A 9,281-nucleotide genomic window follows, 5' to 3' on the forward strand; every position below is an offset into this window, starting at 1 on the left:
ATGGCATGGGAATAACATAACCTGCAGCCCAACCCTCCCAGCTATGCTACAACTTCATTTGGCCCTGCTCAGTAGTTTTTTTGTTATTCCTTTTGCGTCATTTGGCTAATGAAGGCCTCCTAAAACTACTTAAAAATTGCACTATTTTACATTGCAGTGTAATTAGATAAGATTAAATTAAAACAGCTTTATGAGACTATAAATAGAGATAAAGTAGTCATCTTTAATGCTTATATATTGGCTCAGGATGCAACACTACTTCATGCTGTAGATTACGATAAAATTGGTATTAGATAAAATGGTATTAGAGATAAATTTATAGGAATATCATTTTGGTGGGAAAAAAATCCTTTAGAGTGCTATAAATATGTTTACACAGGGGGGTTACCCACTTAGCATTATCGATTTTCAAATCAATATAGCAAGTATAGTACACATGGTTGTGTGCAGTCAAGGGTTTAGCATGGTTAGATCTGTTTATACTGGTTTAGCCATCAGCAGGGCAGCAGATTGATGTTTCCTTCCTGACATAGCTGGAACTGATGAAGATACAGTGTCTCATTGCTTGTCACCATCCAGCAGCAGGTTACTGCACCCACACCCGCTGTGTAGGTGCTCCATGGCTCATCTCCTTGGACACTTCACTGGAGGTTGCTCACCAGTTTCCCTGGCATGGAGGGGCCCATTTGGGATCAGGCTGGCAGAACTGTGGGTGAAACGTTTGCAAACAATCAGTGATAAAGGGCTAGGGAGGAGTAACAACTCTGGATGGAGCAACGCTGTTTGCAAACTTTATTTGTGCTTATTGTCTAAATGTACAGCCATAAACCAAACAGATAAAAATAGCTCTAAGTCAATGTAAGAGAAACCACACACAAAAATTGAACTTGTTTGGTTAATAGTGCGTGAAATAAATCCATATAGCTTCTGTATGCAGGAAAGAGCTCCTGAAGGGGATTTTACATGATTTGCCTCCTAAAAGCTCTGCAGTGGTCAGGGCACAGCACTTAAATTTGCTTTTGATACATCATCAGTTTGAGCTAGGAAATCAAATTCCCCATATTCTGGGGCTTTCTTCCATATTTTGTCTTTATTTCCAATATTATTTCTCATATAGATGTGCAGACCTTCTCTATTACCTCCTTTCTCTGTGAACACATATTATGTGCCCTGCTGCCTGACCAATATGAGCTACAGTCACTGCATATTGCTTCCTCATCAGTAATTTACCAAATTTGCTCCTCTATTTTCAGTTTATCCAGAATTGGTATGACCACCAGACTGCTTTCAGACCTTAAATTCCTCTTAAATATATTTTTGACACTAGGTGGATTTTCCTACCATTTCAGGGAGCTGACATACTTTCAATGCAATTTGAATTGTTGACAGTCATAAATAAATTCATCAGTAATGCCACTGAGTTCAGCATGTCTTTGTCTTCCTTCCACCAAAGTCATATCAGGGTGAATTTGTGTTCAGCTTTTTTTTTTTTCCCTTTTTTCCCCCCTCACTTTTTATGTGTTTTTGAAGGGATAAGGATGACATGTGGTATCAATACTAAAGTGATATCAAGGAAAAGAAATTACACACAAAATAAAGCACGCAATTTTATCAGACTTTAGAACAGGTATCATGTTACCTTCACTATGCCAAAACCAGTTCTTTTGGTATCTGAATTTCGATAAGATACAATCTAGGATATTGGAAACGTGAAAAAAGAATGCACTTAATAAAAGGGGAATATACAGTCATACATACATTGCATATGATTCTCATTTGTGGATGTTTATGTAGAAGATCTTTCATATGCAGGAAGTCCTAAAGGCAGTTAAAATATTGCATTCAGTAGGGTTGTATAGAATGGACCTATTAATATTTTTTTCTTTTTTTTTTTTTTATTTTAATTTACAAATAATCCTCCCTAGGTTCTGACAAGGAACTACAATTATATTTGTTTGGGAAATGATGCCTAACTGCTGAAACAGAGACAGTTAAAAAAGACACGTCCTAGCTCCTGAAATGTGATCCCAGTCTCTACTAATTTCTGTATGAATCTAAATAAATCAAAACCACTGTAGTTTTTCTGCTCTGATACCACTAAATGACTTTGGAGATTTCCCTTGAATGTTGTAAATGGTATGGAAACACCCCAGACCAATATTTTGCGTATTGCCCTGACCTTCCATCCTTAAACTTTATTTATAAACTACTGGGAAGTGTATCTATTACATTGTCAAAGGATATTTCTCTGTGATTGTAAGCCTCAGGAAACAGGGCTTAGGTGATATACTGTTTGCCTACCCATCTTGTCAGACTCAATCTAATAACTTTTCAATCCATCATTTCAGTTACATTTGGCTCAGAAATAGAAAACTTCAGGCTATGAAATTCCTCCAAGTTTTAAGAAACATAACAGCTCATTGAAGGAAGACTACTTCCTTGAAATTATTACTGTGAGTGAAGGGCTGCTGCCTGAGCTCAAAGGTTGTTTATTATGTTGAGTTTGCTGGCAGCCAGCACATGCCCAGCTGAAAAGCAGCCACATCCCCTTGGTTCTCATCCAGCTGGTAGCTGGGAGGCAGGAGGAGGGAGCTGTGGACACTGGGGGAAGGGAAGATTAATGATGGGCAGGGAACCTGAGGTGTGGACACCAGGACAGAATGAAGAATGGGACACGGATCCAAAGAAGTTAGGGCTTCATTTCAGACACTTCTTAAGAGAACAACTTGATCTCTACCTGGGAATGATTAGAATCAAAAGCAACTCATCAAAATTAAGCAGACTGAAGTGAGCTTGGCATTTAGAATAGATTCTTAGCATAATCAGCACAATGTCCACCATTTCAACAAATTATCTTAGTTTGTCTTCTTTTCCTTAAGCATCCAGTTCACCACACAGTGTTCAGGAATTCACCACTGAGAACAAATTGGTAATCTGATGCCAGTCTACTGCTATTGTTTCTGTTACCACTGATAGCACAATTATTTCTATTTCAAGCATGCTTGCTTCTGTAACAAGCATGCTAAAGTTACAGCTCCTGGCTTTTGTCTTATGCCAAAGAATCCATTGCAAGTGATGGACTCGATAGGTTATATGAAAAAAGTTTTGTTTGCACTGGCAACTATCATTTTGTAATAATGAAGTAAAAATAATAATAAAGTAATAATTAATACTCATAGTGCCCACAGTTACCAATTAGATTTGAGGCAGTCCGATTAATGATGTCTAAATATGACTGTTCCTACTTCATAGACACAAGAACTGAAACACATATGATGTCTTTCTTCCAATGCTAAAACTGTAGTTTGGAACAGATTTTGGGATAAACATGTCTCTATTAACTTACTACTGAAGATCCATTTAAAGAGCATATTAAATTCACTTCCTAAAATTTAGGTCTTCTTATTCTGAGATGACAAGCAAACAAACAAACAAACAACCCAACCTTTCTGCGTTTTTTGTTTCCAGACAGTCCTGAAAAGCTCATGCACGCATAAAATTCAAATTTATACAGTTCCTCAGAAATCACAGGATAGGTGGAGGAGCCTGTTTTACCAAAAGTTTACCCAAAGGTACGAAAACTTCATTCAGAGGAAGATTTTGGTTTGGCTGTCATGATATCAGACTGTAGCTGTGCAGAATCAAACAGAACTGTCTGAGATTAAGGAAGATGAGAAATGAAAGCTCAAGTTCATGTGACATCACGCTAAAGAGAGAGCAAACTCTAAATTGGCATTATAGGCTGTTGTTAAGGACTCTGCTGGAGAGTAGAGTGGGTCCAAGGTGGGAGAGGAATTTTGGGTTCAGTGACCTCAGTTTGTTTGCTGTTTCTGAGAGCTGGACACGCAGAAGGTGCAGAACTTCCATACTTGCACTGCCTGCTATTGGGCATATGGTATAGCTCTTGCAGAAGCCACATATGAGCTTCATGTCATTTAAGAGCTATAGGTTACCTATGCCTGCATTAGAGGTTGGAAGAAGCAGCATATTTTGTTCAGCTGGTTCACACAACAGGAGCTGTTATCAGTTTGTTAATCCTTTTGAGATCCATACTGACTTCTTGCTGACACCAGCAGATGGGAAAACCAAAATAAACCGTGACTTCTTCTACCCAATCCCTAACCATAGGGATTTGGTAGTTTCCACGTGCAGCACAGAAGAAGGGAGCCATGGCAAAGCAATTAGTCTATTAAGATGCATCCCACTTCCTTCTCATTCAGCTTTCCTCTGGATGGTGGTTGATGCTGGTCAGCCACTTAACACCCACCAAGTTGCTCACTTACTTACCCTGAGGTGGGGTGGGAGAGAAAACCAAAAGGGCAAAAGCAAGAAGGTGGCATGGGTCAAGATAAAGACAGTTCCATAAGTCAATAAAAGAAAAAAGGAGGAAGAAAAATAAGCAAGCAGTGGAATGGCACTCACTCACTCACCACCTCCCACCACAGACTGAAGCCCAGCCAGTCTGCAAGGAATGGCAACTTTGCAAAAACTCCCCCCGCCCCCCAGTTTCATAACTGGGAATGATGTTACATAGCGTGCAAGATCTCTTTGGTCAGCTCATGTCAGCCTACGTGCTGCGGGGGCAGAGTGAGAAACAGAAAAGGCCTTGATGCTGTGCGAGCACTGCTCAGCAATAGCTAAACATGAGTGTGTTATCAACATTGCTTTGGTCACAAAACTAAACCACACCACAATACAGGCTGCTGTGAGGAAAATTAACCCCATTCCAACCAGACACAACATACCATCAGAGGCTGCCGGGAATCAAGGACACTTTATCCTGGACACTTTATCCTTCAAAGAAACATTAACGTGGCAATTGAACACACTTCATCTTAGGTGCATTGATTTAACAATTTTGATTGCCCCTATAGACACTCAGTGTCTATGTGTAAAATTGGAGTGAGGATAAGACAGAAGGTAGCGATATGAAGTTAATCAGCAGCAAGGGCATTCACATTCTGTAGTAAGAGCAGCTAGTGATTGTCTGTGGAAGCATCATCCCCATACTTCCCTTGCATCTACTCTTGTTTCTGCATCTTCTGTGAAGCTAAAGTCTCAGTCACCTTCTCCTTGATACTTTACCCATCCAGAAGCACTGGAGGGATTTGACAATAAAATTTTTGACGTCTGTTGGCAAGGCTTTAAAAAGGATTTTTTCTTTAAAACTCAGTGCCCAAGTCTTTTCTATATATGGAAATATCAATAGGAATTTGACTCAGGATAATCTCTTTTCTTCTGAGTTGTACTGGCAATATTGTAACGTGAAGTACAAAAAGATTTTGGTGAGTTGTTTTTTTTAGGCTGATTGAAATTTGGCTGAGAGCAAATTTTTTACTGTTTGTTGGACATTGCTAGTAAAGCTAAGAGATAGTTTTAGTAGTACTTTAATCCAAAAGTTTTCCTAAGGATGGGGAAGTATTCTGCCTTGCATTGCAGGTAGAAAACCTGGTGCCCTAAAAAACAGAACCATGCAGGACAATGGAACTCCTGGTTCCTGATCTCATTAGACATCTAGCTTTCTTTTAAAATTCAGAGTTGCTCAACTTCTTCAGCATAGTGAGCCAGCAGCCAATGCTCTCATTTCCTACTTGACGGTAAATACAGTTCTGGAATCTAGATAATTTAGGATTTTGCCACTGAGGCACAGATGGAGTTAGAAAATAATAAAATTAGGGTGGAAATAAGAAAACCAGAACTTCAGTAACATATTGAGCCTCTCAGCATAGGAGTTCTTAGGTTTTTCTAAATCTAATTCCACAACAGTTTTACAAAATCATTCACAGGCAGGAGAGATTCAGCTCTTTGATCACTTGTTTCTTTTGGTAGCACAGCTCCTCAGATTCTAACAAACTATATTCTAGTGAATTCCTGAGCTGGAAGTTTCCTCTGGGCTATTGTATACAATAGCTGCAAATGACATAGTATTAATTAAATATGCCTTTTTTCTCAAATTTATTTTGTACTGTTTATCACCCCCCCAATCATTTATCTTCCCAGCTAACAAATGTATTTAGCCTGTCCTCATAGGATCATAGTAATGGCTGTAGTAGATGAGACCACAGGCCCATGTAGCATATGATAAAAAAATATCCAAAAAGGGGAAGGAGGTAGCAATAATCCCTTCTGTATGCCTTCCCATCTTCCAGTAATCTCAGTCCTGCAGGCTTGCTAAGACATTGGTAGTATTTTATATTTAAAAGCTGCTAATGTATTTGTATCCCCTCATTTTGCCATTTCAATTTTCTGAGTTTTGGTCATCCAATCCTGAACATTACTGTAGTCCTTCCATATGGGCTTTGAGATGGGGTAACTAGAACGGAAAGCAACACACGTAGTGCACCACAGTTATATACAGAGTAATACAAATGTGCTTTACATTATGTTTTGTTATCTTTTTCTTTAAAAAGTTTACCTTTCTTGTGCTATTAATAACTTCTGAGCACTGAACCTTTGTTCAGAGAACTACTCACAGTGACTTTAAGGCTTTTGCTGGCTGATACTAGCTTTTAGAGTTCATCATCATGTCTGTATGTTTTAACCCCCATGTGCATTACGCTGCATTTTAGAACGCTGCTTTTCAACTACTCACACAGTGTTGTGGAAGCCTCTTGCAGTATTTTTCAATCAGCTTTAGATCCGAATTATTAGATACGTTCCTCAAATGTTGTCACATCGTCATTCATGCCTTTTCACTTATGAACTGCGAACAGTTCTGTGTTAGATATGAATCCTTGTGGAATAATCCTTCTGTCATGAGAACTCATGGTTTATTTTCATCTTTTGTATTTTTTCTTTTAACTGGTCAGTCCATGAACTGAGGGTCCTTCTTATATCACACAGAATAGAAGAGATGTGGGAAAATAAGGATGGAAAGAAAAACAAGAAATCTAATTTCTCATTATATTAATGCTACCTTATCTACAAAATTTCTGACAGAGGTTGATCTAATATTTTCTTAAAAATATCTCATGATTTTAATTTTAATCTAACGATTGCATAGTATCTTCAGACAATTAATTACATAATTGTCTTTATCACTCAAAGGTTTTCCTATATATACATCTCACTTGGTACAACTGATGTTTATTTCTTGTCCTATGTCTCCTACCCAAAGAAGATTCATTACCATCCTTTTGAACATTTAATGTTGAAAACACTTGTAACCACAATCTGTTTGGCTAGGAGCAACACTAAAGAATAACAGCTCTGTATGTATAAATTACGTATGTTCTATAGACCTGTCATAGAATGCTGTTCTGTAGCTGTAGCATGTATTTAGGATTCAGCCAGTACAGTGGTATAAAACATATTATATCCAAGGAAAAAATTGAAAACATAAGAGTAAAACTTGATGCAGTTCAGGTTATCTGTTTAGCAGAGTTCTACTTCTTCTGTGGGACTGAATCTAACTGCAGAAAGCTATCAGACAGAGCAGTTTTGCTGTATTCTCTTTTATATCCTTCAAAGATAATTAAAGCAACTTCTTTCCTTTTTTTATGACATGCTACTCTCCTTTCCAGTGGCTTCTACAGTAAAGTTTAGTATTATTTAACCTCTGAAAACTTTAACGACAGGCAAGGAGATACCACAGATGGAATACTGAAATCATGTATACCAACAAAGACAAGGCAACTCAGTTACACTGACTGTGCAGCTCCAAAAGATGAAATTTTAGACTGCTATATTCAGAATAAGAGTTTATGCTTTCTCCATAATTATGGGCAACTTCAACATTTTTGGAATTCAAGGCTTTCTCTAAATCTCTGCTTTGGAGGTATTGGCTTGCTGTCTAAACCAGCTGTCATGCTGATTCTCAAATGTGAACACAAAGGCATTAGTTAATCGTATCCTCTGGTTTGTTTTTTTTTTTTTTCTGTCAAACTGAAGCCAATCTATAATATTGCATGCTGCTCCTCAAATGAAATAAGCTCGTGCATCTTGCACTACAATTCACAGGGAGTAAGTGGATATCCTAAGAAAGATATACCTGTGATTACACTAGTTGATCAGCAATAAGGTTGAGGTATAGTGGCATAATGATGAACTATGGCACGCTGAGCAACACAGAATTATTTCACTTTTACTTTGCTGTCTCCCACTGTTTTTTGATTGCTGAATGCTGAGTTACCTTGTTTTTGTCAGGTAACTGTTCACTCTTGCCAGTCTGTAAAGAGAAGATAGAGAATAGCTTTTGTGAGGGTTTTCTTTTTCTCAGGAAAAAAATACAGTGTAAAGTAGTACAGACTTTTCTGTGACCAAGTTCTTGGATTACACTCAAGAAAAACAGCACAAGGTTTCTGGTTTAGTACTATTTGGATTATTGCACGATAAAAATGAATTAAAAAAATCCCCAACAAAACAGAGTCAGTGAAATAATTATACCATGAGTGCAGCATTCAGCATTCCCTCCATTCTGAGCATGCTCCTTAGATTTACTGTAAAATCTTGAGAGAACCCCCCAGTTATGTACTGTGTTTTTAAACCTATATAATAAGGTTAACACTTTTACTACAGGAGTTTAGAAGTTAATTGACATAAAAGATTTCGAAATTCAGAGTTTTACTGGGAATGATAACATATGAACTTACAGCCAGTCGAAGACTTTCTAATCTATTTCTATTAGAAATCCTCTGGCATATTGTCCCACTTTCACTGGGCTCTTCTCACTCTCACACTAATATGTTTAAAAATCCCAAGTATATTTCTATATTTTTTGGAATAGAACTGTTTTTCTCTGCTTCTGTAGAGATGAAAGTATAGTTCATGTGAGACCTCTATTCATTCTAAATTTTCTCTGCTTGTATCCTTCAGACTCCTGACATGCATCCTTTCACTCTTAAATGAAGCAACGTTGGTTTTAAATGTGACTGACATAAGTGAACACTGAGTGTGTATGTTTATTCATATTCCACTCAAGATCTACTGGAAAAATGTTGCCTTGATCCCTAAGAATCAAAAAATTCCCACTAGATTAAAAAGTAAAAGCTTACAAAGAGAATGAGTTAAGAAAAGGTGCAACTACTTCTAGATGTGGCCTAGAAGAGTTAAAAAAACCCACCCACCACCTATTTTTTGGTCTCACTAATACATGAAGAGAGAACTGTAAGAGATTGCTCATGAAGCAAGTTGAAAAGAAAATAGGAATGTATTTTAAGTGCAAGGCAATCTACAAAGAAGAAAAATGGTCTGTATGTATCACTTTCTTGACATTGAAGTATTACAGACCAAATTCTTCCTTTTTACATTAGAAGTTCATGTCTTATTTGTCTTGGAGATAT

At 37.6% G+C, this 9,281-nt stretch overlaps 1 long non-coding RNA gene across 1 annotated transcript; it reads right to left on the bottom strand.

Moving 5' to 3' along the window:
• Window positions 1-203: 203 nt before the first annotated feature.
• Window positions 204-8,877, bottom strand: LOC115307746. Its single transcript, XR_003916096.1, has 5 exons — window positions 8,132-8,877; window positions 6,593-6,829; window positions 4,746-4,794; window positions 1,759-1,818; window positions 204-706 (listed from the first exon to the last, which is right to left on the bottom strand). It is a non-coding gene; the product is annotated as an uncharacterized LOC115307746 (long non-coding RNA).
• Window positions 8,878-9,281: the final 404 nt, after the last annotated feature.

The sequence above is a fragment of the Manacus vitellinus genome, unplaced genomic scaffold, assembly GCF_001715985.3.
Source record: "Manacus vitellinus isolate BGI_N305 unplaced genomic scaffold, ASM171598v3 scaffold_4_pilon, whole genome shotgun sequence".
NCBI lineage: Eukaryota > Metazoa > Chordata > Aves > Passeriformes > Pipridae > Manacus > Manacus vitellinus.